The sequence below is a fragment of the Patagioenas fasciata genome, chromosome 6 (genome assembly GCF_037038585.1).
Source record: "Patagioenas fasciata isolate bPatFas1 chromosome 6, bPatFas1.hap1, whole genome shotgun sequence".
NCBI lineage: Eukaryota > Metazoa > Chordata > Aves > Columbiformes > Columbidae > Patagioenas > Patagioenas fasciata.
In genome coordinates this window covers 19443866-19457486 of record NC_092525.1, presented here as the reverse complement: position 1 = coordinate 19457486, position 13621 = coordinate 19443866, and the positions used below count along the sequence as shown (strand labels likewise).

At 41.2% G+C, this 13621-nt stretch overlaps 1 long non-coding RNA gene across 1 annotated transcript in view; it reads right to left on the bottom strand.

The window, feature by feature from the left end:
* The window catches only part of LOC139828209 (uncharacterized), a 32078-nt gene extending 18739 nt beyond the window's left edge, over positions 1–13339 (bottom strand). Inside the window, exons 1-2 of the long non-coding RNA XR_011739578.1 lie at positions 13228–13339; positions 11788–12035 (exon numbers count right to left, since the gene is read on the bottom strand). This is a non-coding gene — a long non-coding RNA (uncharacterized lncRNA). The remainder of the gene's footprint in view (positions 1–11787; positions 12036–13227) is intronic.
* Positions 13340–13621: the final 282 nt, after the last annotated feature.

Below are 13621 nucleotides of genomic sequence, written 5' to 3'. Positions count from 1 at the left end.
GGGGAACCCATCACTTTTGTACAGAACTGCACTGGTATCAACATTCCTTTCACACAAATCACATACCTTAACCGTTAATTGTTATGAATGCAGCAGCTATTACAGCAATATTACCTTTTTTCCTTCACAATTAGAGACACAGGAAAAGTTGTCTTAAAAGAGCATAGGTAATGTAATTTTGTTATTCTATTACATAGTTCTTTTGACATTTTGTTCACATGCAGAAAAATAAAAAGAAATCAAGTGTTACAGCCTATTTCATGATGTTGGTAATTTCCACTGCACACATTTGCTGTAAACTCTGGTTAACATGCATGAAGTAATTCAGCAGTCTGAAGGCCAGAAGGGATCATTTGTGCATCCAGTCAGATCCTCCTCCATAACCCAAGCCACAGAATTTCTCTGTGTTACTCCACTATTTGCACTTGTAACTTCTTACTGAGCTAAAATATCAAATCCTGACTTGAAGCCTACAAGTGATGAGGAAAAATGTATCCCTTTCCTAGATAAGCTGTTTGAAGATCAAAACTATTCACTGTACTTTATATATCAGAATTGTCTTTGGACTGGACATTATCGTAAAATGGTGCAGCACTCCTGAAGCACAAAGCTGGTTTTTTAATAAGAAAAATTACTCTAAGCAAATAAAAGCACTGAAATGTCAGACATATTTGGTCTTTAGCTGTGCCTCCGAAAGGAACAGTTACATTTCTATGACCCACAAAACAGGGCTAAATGATCATATTGACCCTTTCTGCCCTAAAATTACCCACAAGTTCACAAGTTGTAATATTGAAACTGTTCCTCTAACACAGTGCTGTTCAATGTCTGAACAGGTACAGTATTTCATTCCTGCCAGTTTGCATATGATGGCCTTAACATTAACATTTCTTTCTTATAGAAAGTTATTCCAAACACTGATGATCTCCAAGGTATTTTTGTCTTTATAAAACCAAAAGTCAAAATATCTTTTCCCGTAGAAGGGTGGAGATTGAAACAACTGTTATGATGCAAAAAACTAAAAGCCAAGTCAGTCATTTATATATTTGGATACAGAGCTTGTCTTCACATCCTGCTGAACAAGCACCTCTGTAATCTCTGTATGGAAATGAAAAGGCTACTTAAAAACATTTCAAGGTTTGAGTTATTGCAAATGCCATAATCAATAATTGAAACAACTTCAAGGAGTGCACATTTTGTTAAGACCAAGTTCTCTTTTCCCAAACGTTGTTATTCAAATGTCATTAATTTTATAATTGAAAGTAACTGCATGGGTTTATTTTTGAAAGTCACAATATCTTCAAATTAGATGGATTCTTTTGGACTCCTTGTGGGCCATAGGCCAGATTCTCCAAGTCATGCTAGACATACCCAGTATTCACTAGTGCACGTACCACCTACCACCTTGGAGGTTATTTCTGGGACATTTCAGGGTCCTTTACACTGCAGTTAGTCCAATAGCTTGGTGTTCCATCTCCAAGCATAGGCAGGGTAGGCAAATGACCAGTTACGCAGGATTGAGTAACACCAGAAAAATGTGATTATTTGCCATTTTTTAAGCTCTCCACATACTTTTTTTTTGCTATAGAAGTGCAATAGTAGTAGCTCATATGAGTATCTCATAAGGGATGAAGACTGAAATATGTAATCATACTGTGACTTTACAGCCTCCTCCAAACTATTTTGTGAACTTAAAGGATGGTGATGGCTTGAGAATACAGGTAAATAAATAGCTTTTACCATTAGAATTCAGGTCTTCTTACTAGAGCATGCTGAAACCACATAATTTTTAAAGCAAAAAAATAAAAAAAAAGATGTCTTAATTGTAAAGAGAAGAACAAGCAACTGAAGAGTATCAGGAGGATGAACAGCAAGCAGTGGCCTTAAAAATATTCCTGGAATGAACATCATTCTAGTGACTGGACTGCTGCCAAGACTTTTTATTCTGTGTTTTTAAAAATGCATAGACTAGGAGAGTCATAAAAGAATGTTTTGTCTCTGGAATATGCTGGAACAAAAGCCAGATATGATTAGACTTTGACATGGCCATTCATCATGTCCCAGGCTGAATCAGTTATTAATTCCGAAAGTATTAAATATGAAATGGGTTGAGGGTCTAACAAGTCTGCAATACTATTCAATTATAGCTAAAATGTTAGGCTGACTGAATTTTCAAAAACATCCTCCTGTATGTTAAGTTGTATGAACTTAACCAAGCAGCACCCCAGTCCTGGTCTTACAGAAACAAACCCATGGGGATCTCCACCACTTTGCCTGACAACATGAAGCTGAAGAGCCAGGATTATTTTCCCGGGCATGAAAAGGGCTTCCACACACAAAGCACAAGTTCCACATAAAATTCATAGAAGCTTCTTTTTGGAAGCTTGCTATGCACTGGCTCCCAGCTCCTGGGCAAACAGACACCTTCCTCTGAAAACCAATGGAGTCAGATGGCTGGAACATCATCATAAGTGTTCAAAACATAACTCATCTTTTCTCTCTGTGACCTCTGTGATGAAGTTTGTCCTCTCTAGTCCTTCAGACCACCTTTGGGGGCACATATGCAATCATTTCTGCTATTTAGTTACACTACTGAACATATCCCTTTGGGAAGTTACTAACTCCCATGTAGATGCTAGCCTTATTGTATTTACAGGACTTTGAAACCTGCCAGCATTTATTGTAATAGTAGTGTAAGCAGCAGTGCTAGAGAATTCTGAAACTGTAGCATCAAACCACTTTCACAACTTACATACATAGCTGCTATTTCAGTTTTTCTTGCAATGTTTCTGCTGCATTAAAGAGAAAACCAGGAGAACACTCCTCCAGCTGTTCATTAGCACCATTGCCTATCACCAACAGTAGCTACTTGGGAGGAGAAAGGTTACAGCTATAGCCCACAGATGTACAAAAATTCTTAAGGTTAGACAGTGTAACTTCTGTAACTCTTCACCATCCTAACACTTCAATATTTTTTTGCTCCTAAATTAACAAAAATCTTTACATTCAGGAGAAAAGCTTTATAGACTAAAAAAATAAGTTAAATGTGTATCCACAGTTTTCAATATAAATGTACATCCCACAACTGTATTCTTACATTCCTAACTTAAGTCATCTTCGGAAAGAGAAAAAAGGGGAAAAGCCCCACACACAACCACAAATCAGTTTGGATCTTGATTAAGAGTTGATCAGGAGGCTCTGTTAGGCTCTCTTAGAATGTTCTTCTCCTTTTTCTAATTAATTTGTGAAGTGATGGCAATAGCAGCAGTAATAAATATTAGTGGTGAGCAGCGCATTCCAATGGAACCCACTGCATTCTGTGTAACAGGAGCAAAGAAGACACAGTTTTTGTGCAAAAGGTTTTCCACTCTAAAACCATAACTAGGCAAAGCGATCTCAAACCACATAACATAAAAATAAAACTGGCAAAGTGCTCAAGTGCCTAAGGTCAGTGCACCATCCTATGGACATCCAAGGCATATTCCTTACTTGTAGGGACAACTCCACACTAGGGAAGTGTCCTCCTCCTCATCTCCTCCCGCCAGAAGTATTTTCTCAGAATGTGAAAAGTTATATTAACACTGCCTCAGACTCCATTACCAGAGGAAAGTGCCTTCTCAACCATGAATTCCTGATACTGAAGATCATCCATTGGAAAAAGCCTTCAGCTTTACCTCTGACATTCAAAGCTTCCGTTTATTCCAGTAAGTGTGCATGTAATTTTTGATTCACAGAAACAGAAGACAAATGTTTTCTTATGCCTACCCAATATAATAAAGTAGATGGGAGAGGACAAAAAGATGTTTATGTTGTTCCGCATTCAACTGAGATAAGAGGTTCTGATATTTTTCCTCTCAGTTTTAAGACTGTGATAGTGATAACATAGCTGGAGTTTCAGTATTTCTCCTGCCTTCAGCTTTTGCCTGCGGCTGCACACAATCTACAGCATTTTAGCTGCAGTGACATTCACAACCAGCTTGACTTGCTGGTTCTGAGTACTGTGTCACCCATTTTATGATGAAAAGTGTGTTTTATTTAATCCAGTAGATACCAGATCTGTTCAGCAAATGGGATGCTATGCACAAAGAGGGAATCCTTACAGAATTCATGCATAGTCTCTAGTTTATTAATATCAGAATAGGTTGAAATAAGTCACCTTCAAGCCAGATACAAGCAAGTACATACAAATAAACAATACTCTAACCAAGCTAGGTTAAAATCACTCTTTATCAAATTGGTACAAGTCTGCTTCTAGACAAGACCTACTAAAATTTGCTGCACCATTTTGAACTATTTAATACTTTTGAGCAAGCAGCTTATACACCCACTGTGTGGCTGACATTAATGGCAGAGCTGTAAATCCCTTACATGGGACGTGGTGGAAATGCTGATATATCCATTACCGCGACAGGAAAGTGCTGCTGTGCTCTTCTGTAATTAGTTTCTTCAAAGGACAACGACATCATTTGGTCTGCAGAGAGAAGCAGCAAAGCCAACGCAAGAGTAGACTGGCTGAGTTGTCAGAAGTCCAAGGGCACAAGTACATTGGCACCCAGACCCTACAGCAGCACAGAAGAGCAACTATCCCTTCCTCCCCTCTCCACTACTTCCCTGCTCCTTTTCCTTACTTTTTATACCCACTTGTTTTTTTGTAAGCCATGTTTCCCCAACACCCATCAACACAACAGTCACACCTTCCCTCTATATAGCATTTCCATCTGTAACTCTTATGGCATTTTGCAAAAGGCAACAAACAAGCTGCTTCCTCCACCCAGGGTCACCCAGAAGATCAGAGCCTAGGCCAGGAACTGAATGTGACCTCTCCAGACCTGCACCACGGATGGGATATGCTGTACCACTCACAGCCACCTGTTAGGGAACACCACAGCCTGAGTAATGTCTGAGCTCTTACAGGGTGCTTGACACTCCTCCAGATCAAGTAAAAATAATGAAAACTATTTTCTGTCCATTTGAGGCACTTGCAAATTACCATTCACTGTCATATATAAGTGCCAAACACTATCAGACACACTGACAGGCTTCGAAGGCTTCCAAGATGAGGTGGTATGAATAGGAGCCTGGCTCCCTACAGTACTATAAGAATTACATAGTGGATGCTTAAGCCTTTGATCCTGTAAGTACAATCTGATTCCCTGCAATCAGTAATAACAAAGCCTTGGTATGGAGCAAGGCAGCTGTGAAAGGGTCTTTCAGCTCAGCACCATCACATCCTGGTATGATCATCCAACAGGAGGACAACATAAGGACACTGCTCTTGTGTCATGCAACTCAAGGTGGTACCACACTATGTCCCAAGAGTGGGTGACTATTCCTGAGTAAGTCTGGCTTTCTGTCAACACAATGTTCAGATAGACCTTAGTTTTCATGAAGGCTGTATTACAGACATGCTAAAAGCATTGTTACTGGCCTGTGTACCTCTGCTCTTCTCTCTGCATTGCAAATGGCGAAGGAAGAAAAGCTACCAAATTCACATGCATGGAGAAATGGTCTCCTACAGTCCTGTTCACTGTCCCACAGTACCAGCATTCATCAAGATACAAAGTCTCTCAGAAGACAGGAACTCAGGACCTCCAAGGGCTGCATGTATCACTGCTGCACAAGGCCATTTCAGAGAAACTGGCACTTGTGTGTGGCCAAGGGTAGTCCTTTATTTAGAGAAAATAAAAGTACACATTTTGCCATCTCTTAGGTCTTGAATGCATGTTCATGTAGTACTTAGGCTTAAGAAGATTCAAGGAGCTTAGACTGATGTTGAGCACCCAACACTTGCTTTCACACAAGACTTGGAATATTTTCCACTATCTCAGACATCACCAGCTACTGTTGGAGAAAAACTACTTTGGGCCAGAACACAGGAGTAAGAAACACTATTTTAGTTTCTGATCACAATAAGGGTGGCAAAACTCACGTTATAAGTAGGTCGATGCCACTGCACTTTTTACTGACTCATTTGCCAAAAAAAAATTCATTTATTTCCTGCTCGAAGGGTACATGATTCTTCGTCTAGTTTGTGAGAAAATTATGTTACCAAGCAAGCAGGGGCAAAAATCTCCTAGATGTTGCCAGTTATTACATATTTAGCCCTGTGACTATTGTGGAGGTAAGTCACTACTCATCAAAAAGGCTTATTTATTTAAGCCGAATATGTGTGTGCGTGTGATAGTAGAAGTTAAATGTAAGCAAATACTTCTCAAAAAACCAAAAAAACCCAAACCTTTTCACCTGACTTAAACCATTACAAGACCTGTCCTATCTTAAAGAGAAACTCAGAACACCACTTTATTATCAGAAGAGCCACAAAGGGAGAAATGCTTTGTGAAGGCTTTCGTTATTTGTCTCATTTATTCAGAGCAAAAGCTAAGCCCCAAAATTTGTGTTCTCCAAGAAAAATACCCTCAAAAATAGATCAAAATATTCCAAGATATTTTTCTATTTGCATTTTGACTTACAGCACATTGTATAAGTAACAAATTAGGATGCCATTTGAAAATTAAAATGCTTAAGTGTCCAAATGGAACATTCTGACATGGCTAGAATATTCCTTCTTCCTTCATGAAAGGGAATATACAAATGAGTGAAATTCCAATAAAATCAACTTGCTTTCAGGAATTTTTCAGTTCTGACAGAATTAATTAAAAAATAATCCAAAACTTCAACACTAGATGCTTCCCCTCCTCAGTAGTATCTGGTCAGCTACCCTACTTGACTGCATCTGTAACATTTCAAATTCTCTTTCCATTTCAAACACATAGATCAGAAATGCTTTTTCAGCAGTAGTAATTGGAGAACTATATAGGTCTAAAAAGAATAAACCTATGGCCCTATTACAACATGCAGCTCCCTAAAAAACATGCAAAGTACATAAGAAACATCACCAGCATAGTGTAAAATTATATTTCTATAGTATTTTGGACAAGTTACTTCAGAGATGAAAGGCAGTGCATCAGAACACTCTCTCCTATCTGATTCAGATCCTAATTAGAAATGGACAAAGGGATCTTTAATTTTCTTTTTTCCTTTCACTTAAGCCAGAAACCCATCTTTCAATTCAGATGTGTTCAAACTAATACTTGAAGACACTGAAGATCTAATGAAGTTAAACAGGACACAAGGGACATCTGCTTAGTCCTTAGTGGACACCTCTCAGACCAGCATCACTATTTGCACTACTTAACATTTCAGGCAAACTAAGCAGGCATTGACCAGAAAGGCATACAACATCCACACTACCAAAAGTGCTCCTGAGATGGTGCTTATGTCTCAATTGCTTCAATATCGCTTTTGACCCCTTTCATTTTCTGCCTATGAACTTGGGCCAGAAGATGGTAGCGTTCTGGGTTTTAGAAGCTTAAAGTAAAGCATATGCACATGGGTCAGCTGCAACTGATTCTGCTTGTGACTCTCACTGAAGATTACTCACAAAGCTTGTCAATGCTTTGACGGCACAGAACAGCATGAGTAGCTTACTCCTCATGATCCCGAGCTGACCTGCTGTTTGCTCCTGGCCATCAATCTATCGATTAAGTCAGAGCAGAGTTTTGTTATGGATCACTTCTCTCCCCACACACCCTCACAAAGCCCAGGCTCAGATTTAAATGCATCTGCTGGCATCCGCTGGCTGGGTGTTTATGGACTGCAGGCTGATACTTAAGCAAGAGGTGACCAGATGGCTCTTCCTCCCTGGCAGACCAGCTTAGCTTGACCTTCAGAGAGCACTGTTGTGTCCTAGGCAGCACGGCATTGCTGAGCTCCAAGGCAGAGTGTAAGATGCATTATTAGGTCAAACACTTACTTGGCTGAAGACCATTGTGGAACTATTTATTATGGCCAACTGGGGCAGATTGCACTGAGCAGGAATGTCCTATAATAAGCACATTAATGTTACATGTCACATGCCAAGATGTGACAAAGAGGGGTGAAGAACATCAGTTAATACTTTGCTCATCTGTTTTTCCTGGGCAGCTACACAAGAGGCTTATAGAGCTTCTGTCCATACTACATCTGACCCGCTGGAAATCAAAGCTCAATTTCCCAGCCTGAAATACTAGCCAAATCCATCCAGTCTGACTCAGTTGCAGTCAGAAAAAATCCTGACTGAACTACACAGGGTTAAGCACTGGCCAAAATATCAGCAGAAGCAGGAGGTGTGGGTGCTTTGAAACTCTGCTCAACATATGTCTGAAGGATTTTTGGGACTACACAAAACTGTAGTAAAAGAAAAGATTGGCAAGGCAGATGTTCGTTGTTTACTGACCCCTGATGAAACCTGCCCTTTCCTTTACCCATTTGAGATGTTCAATAGATACGTTGGTGCTGATTTCTCAACCATGTGCTGCCAAAAATCTGGTGTATTTCTACGTCCCTGAGAGTTTGAAAACAAGAAGTACACTACATTAGTGTGAAAACACACTTCCTTATGGCAGGTTTATAAGCTGATCACTGGAAATGAATTTCTTGCAAAGTAACATGTTGAAAACCATGACAGGCTCATTGACAACAAGCAAAGCCCTCACATTTCTATCTCAGGAAGAGGGTCAGTTTGCAGAGCAGGCACCAAGCAATTGTTTATTGGAGCTTTTGCAGAAAAAAAAAGAAAAAAAAAAAATTTTGCCTTCCGGGTATTTATGTGGAAGAAGCCGATACTGTCACAAACACAAAAAACACAAAAACAGGACTGTGAGAACTCCCGACTACGCTCAAGCTTTCCTTCCATGCCATTTTTCTATATGGCCAACATGGCAACATTAAAGCCCCAGCCAATGTGGTAACACTTCCATCTTTGGAAGAGGCCAGCATTTGCTTTGCCTGATTTTTTTTCCCCACCTGTCAAGCATGTCTTGTCCAAGAATATCTCCTAAGCAGCTGAAGAGATGGAGGTGCAGACATGACAAACACAGAATAATGAAGCTACTTTCTAGAGCAGATCCTTAGAATTGCTGGGGCAGCAGATAGCAATAACCCTCGGGACTCTCATTCATAGGAAGCCAAAACTGTGGTGGTCCCAGATGGAGTAACTCAGCATTCATCAAGTCATAGGCACTATTTCTATTGCATGCTCACCCCCTGCTTCTACAGTCACACTTATTTTATCTTCCACTTCCAAAATTTCCAGGCTTTGTCACTGCAAGCAAATAACACCCCACATAGGTAGCACTGTAAAGATATTGTAAATGTGGGATAATCTAAAATCCAAAGCCTTACAGAGCCAAGTGGCATTAAGTAGCACCCTGACACCCCAACAGGGAAGCCACCAACATCACATGGCACCCATCTACTTATCTGAATACAAACATCAACAACTCTGGGCTCATGCTACAGGATGTGCAAGGTTCCCAATTTCAGTATACAGTTAAGCCAGTAACATATCAACCTCTACCAAGGACCACCAATATTGTTAAACATGACACACAGGGTTCAATTTTAAGCTGTGCATGGTGCAGACAGATTAGCTTTCTTCAACGAGACTAACTAGATTAAAGGAACTATCATGCCATATATTATGGAACAACGGAAATTGAAATCCACGCTAACATATTTTACTACCAACAAACTCTTCGTTGTCACATAGTCTGGTCTCCTCTCTCAGCAGGAAGGTGAAGCAAAGGAGGCTGCACAGAGATCAGAGCAGTCTTCAGAAAAAGCTAAGTTTATGGTCATCGCCATATTCCTAACACAGTACACACGTTCAATAATGTGAAATACTGCAGATCCATAAGAGGGTACGGAAGTGTGCTGAGCTGACTGGGAAGAAAGGAGCCAAGGAAAGCCTTCACAGGTTAACACAGCCCAGGGGAAATTCAATATCGAAGAGATGACTTGCATACCAGAAGTAGATATTCCTACAAGGGTTGCTACCGACTTCATTAGCAAACTCTAAACCTGTCTCTCCATGAACACCAGACAGAAACACAGCTTTAGTAAAAATCAAAATCCTGATTTCAAGTCATAAGTTGTAATCACTCTTATTTACTCAAGAATAAATCCTTGCTTTACCCAAGATGACCCATTTCCTCCAGGATCACAACCTCCAGCAAGTCTATTTTCCAACAAAGCCTCACTAACAGAGTGTTGCAGGCACTCCAAGATTCTGAGTACAGACCTTGGACAGAACCAAGCACACCTGGCAACAGGATGGTTGTTGCAAACAAAAACCCCACACAAGCCAATAGACTCACCTCACAATACCAAAGAGATACCAAAATAGCACAGGACAGATAAAATTAAAGAATCTGTACCGACATCAACTTTTCTAGTAGTCTTGTCTCAAACACAGCAAGCAAAAGTCCAGTAAAAAAAAGATTTTGCACAACAGCAAGAAGCACTAGGGAGTCCTTTCCTCATTCCAATCTCAACATGTCCATCCTTGGTTTAAGCAGAGGAGCTGTCTGGTTTTACTGGGATGGCAGACAGCTAAAATATCCAGCCCACTCCCATCACATGCAGGACGATTAACTGTAATTGCACAAGTCAAGTTTACAGATTAACATATCTGGGGATCTCCCATTTGGCTCATGCTCTTTTACACGTAAAGTTAATGAGTACAAAACTAAGCACTTGAAAACAGATCACTGACAAAGTCCACATCAGATTTGTTGGAGAACAACATAAGCAAGTTTGGGGAATATTCCCTATTCTCTCATATCATCCTACCATCTCTTCAACAGATATGAAGGAAACAAGCTACAAAACACCTTAAGCTGTTGTTTTCAAGTTTTATTAATGTATTCCTACTGCCATTTCCAGCTCCCAGTCAATGTCTTTGATAGCTGACACATAGTTTCTATCACATTTTATTTTGCTGAAGGCATTTTCCAACTCCCTCAAGCCTTTCCATTCCCAGCTCCAGTGCACGCTTTTTGCCAAGATTAATTTAAATGACCTTTTTTCCCCCCTAGACCTGCTTTTTAGATTTAATGAGATCCCAGGATTATACCTGCACTTATCAACACCCACAGGGATACAGCCCCCCCCCAAGAGAGCTTGTAAAGGCTCAAGTAACTAAGGAGTCACAAAGACAAATCTTAAAGCACGTATAAACCGGTATGGATGTCACATTCCTTCTTCCTCTCTAGTAGCATCCATTGAGTTCTAGTGCCCTTTTCATGTATTTTGTCTTTCTGGCATTTCTGGGAATGGAAAGAAAGGGAAAGTTGCCAGGCTTCAAACCTAACCCAGTAAACACACCTGTTTTTCTAAAACATCATTTGCAGCACATTCATAGCAAGCAACCGCACAAATATATACAAAATACAGTAATAAGAATGGGATTATTGAGAAGAAACTACAATTTTGTGATAAGAGCATCGAGGGACACAAATACCATATTAGAAGTTCGGGATGGCATTGTTAGGTTAGGGTTTTTGTTTCATTTAGTGGGATGTTAGATTTGTTCTTTTTTTTTTTTACTGAAATGTATCTTTTCATGTTGGGGGGTGGTAAGGAGGAGCGGGAGGCACAATCAGCAGCTTTTATTCAGTTTTCTTTTCACTGAGGGCAGCACAATATTTGGGAAGGCTCTTTCCAGCCCATTCCCCTTTCTCCAGCCCCTATGACAGCAATTAACACCAAAATCACTCCCCAGAACATGGAAGGTCACCCATCCAGCACCAGGGCCAAACACATAGGCTCCGCAACCTGAAAGTTCAGTCCCCTGGAAACCAGGGACCCCACACCCACATTCTCCAGCTTCCACGCCAGGACTAAACAAGGAAAGAACCAAGTCTTCCTACCCCTCCCAGCTCCACCAGCCCTCCTTGGCAGGCTCACCTCCTCCAGCTTGGTTTTCCAACACCTCTCCACCTATCACTTCTACTCCTGCTGGGCTGCAGCCTTTTATAGCAGCTGGTTTTTGATTGGCACTTTTTCCACAGATGGGGGAGGCAAACAGGTCCTTCATTAATCCTTTTCAGGTTGCTGCCAAGTGTGTGGGGGGCTTATATGTTATTTTTGTTAATGAAGTGCCTTCTGGAACTGAACCCTGCATTCCCTGTCCGTAGATGCAGACTTCTGCACACCTAAGGGGAAGTAGAAACAGGATATAGTCTTAATCTTACTCATTGTCAGTAAATGAGGCAGTGAAGTGGTTGGGTGAAAAGGCAGTATTCTGAACAAACACTTTCCTTTACGCAAGGTAAAATTTAAAGATTAGTAGAACTTGGGAAACAACACATTTTGTCTCCATAGTTCTCTTTGGTTTTTATTTTGCCAAATGAGGTTCACAATAAACAGGAAAAAAGGACACAAGCAGCACCCCTCACCAATTTTTCTTTATAGCTTTCCCTCAAAGGGAATTCCATATAGCTCCGGCTTATTTAGATCCATCCGGTAGCACCTAGCATGCATTTGCAGGCAAGGCCTTCTGTGTGCTGGTCACATAGGAGAAAACTCAGCACATGCAGGTGCTGCCTGTCTGACCCGCATCTTGTTTTACCGTCCTCTCCTTGCTTTGCACACACTCCTGGTCTAGTGCCCCACAGAAGAAATCAATTGGGAGAAGGTTTATTAAAATAAAACACCCTCCTCTCTACATGAAGCTTTAGGGAATTCTGCTGTTTGTGAAGAAGAGTAAAGTTATAGGGAGAAGTGTTAGAAAGTGAGCTTTAAGTGATTTAAAGCAGAAGCATCTAATTATTTTTAAACTCAGTATTTACTCCATTTTCCTATTTGTACTGTGGCTGCAACCATGCAGGGATACATCACCTACATACTCACTACTGCTGCTTTTGACAGTGAAAGCTGGAGCAGAAATTATCAGTGGAGCTAGAAAGATATTCTATCTCTTCCCAGGAGCAACCAGCTCAGGTGTTTTGCAACCAGGTGAACGCACCAATCACTTGTTCTACACCCTGAACCACACTGGTGGCCTTAAAGAGATATTTGCAAAAAAGTCTGTGTGACAGAGGCACCTCAATAGTCAATAAGCTCCGAACAGATTTTGTTGTAGCGAGGACTGTTTAGCAAAGAAAACCCACTAGACATGGCATTTATCTGAAATTATTCAGCACTCCAACCTCATAAAACACAAGTTCTGATAGCAGTTGAGGATATTATTATTGTATAACCACATAGGAATAGTGAGGATCCAGAGTGCACACACCCTCACTCACAAAACCAAGAGGTCTCCTTCACTCCAAGCACCCAGAATAAACAACCGCCCAGGGTGGGCAAGGGCTCATGCAAGGACGTTTCAAGAACAAAGTCACTCACCAAGGAACAGGTGAGGTCTCTCCCTTCCTTAGAAGTCTCCTTAGCTGGTGCTCCTAACCTCACCCAAGCCTCCTGCCTACCGACCGCTGCCAAAGGAAAACCCCCCCTGAAGTTCCCACTTTATAGCTCCGGGGGCTCTGACCGTGGCCCTCACAGCCTGCTCCAGAAGCTTCTCTGGCCCTGGCCACCTGATTGGCTGAGGCCCCTGTCTGTTGACCGGGGGTCCTGTCCCTCCCGCTCCCCCAACCGGGGGAGGTGACTGTGGGGAATCACCGTGTGGAGAGCGGGGGGGGGACAGGGACAATGGGGCAAAAGCCGCGCTAGAGAGCCATCAACCGCCCTTTTGAAAGCTCAGGATCTCATCCTGGGGTGTGGAGCTGCCACACTTTGCCAG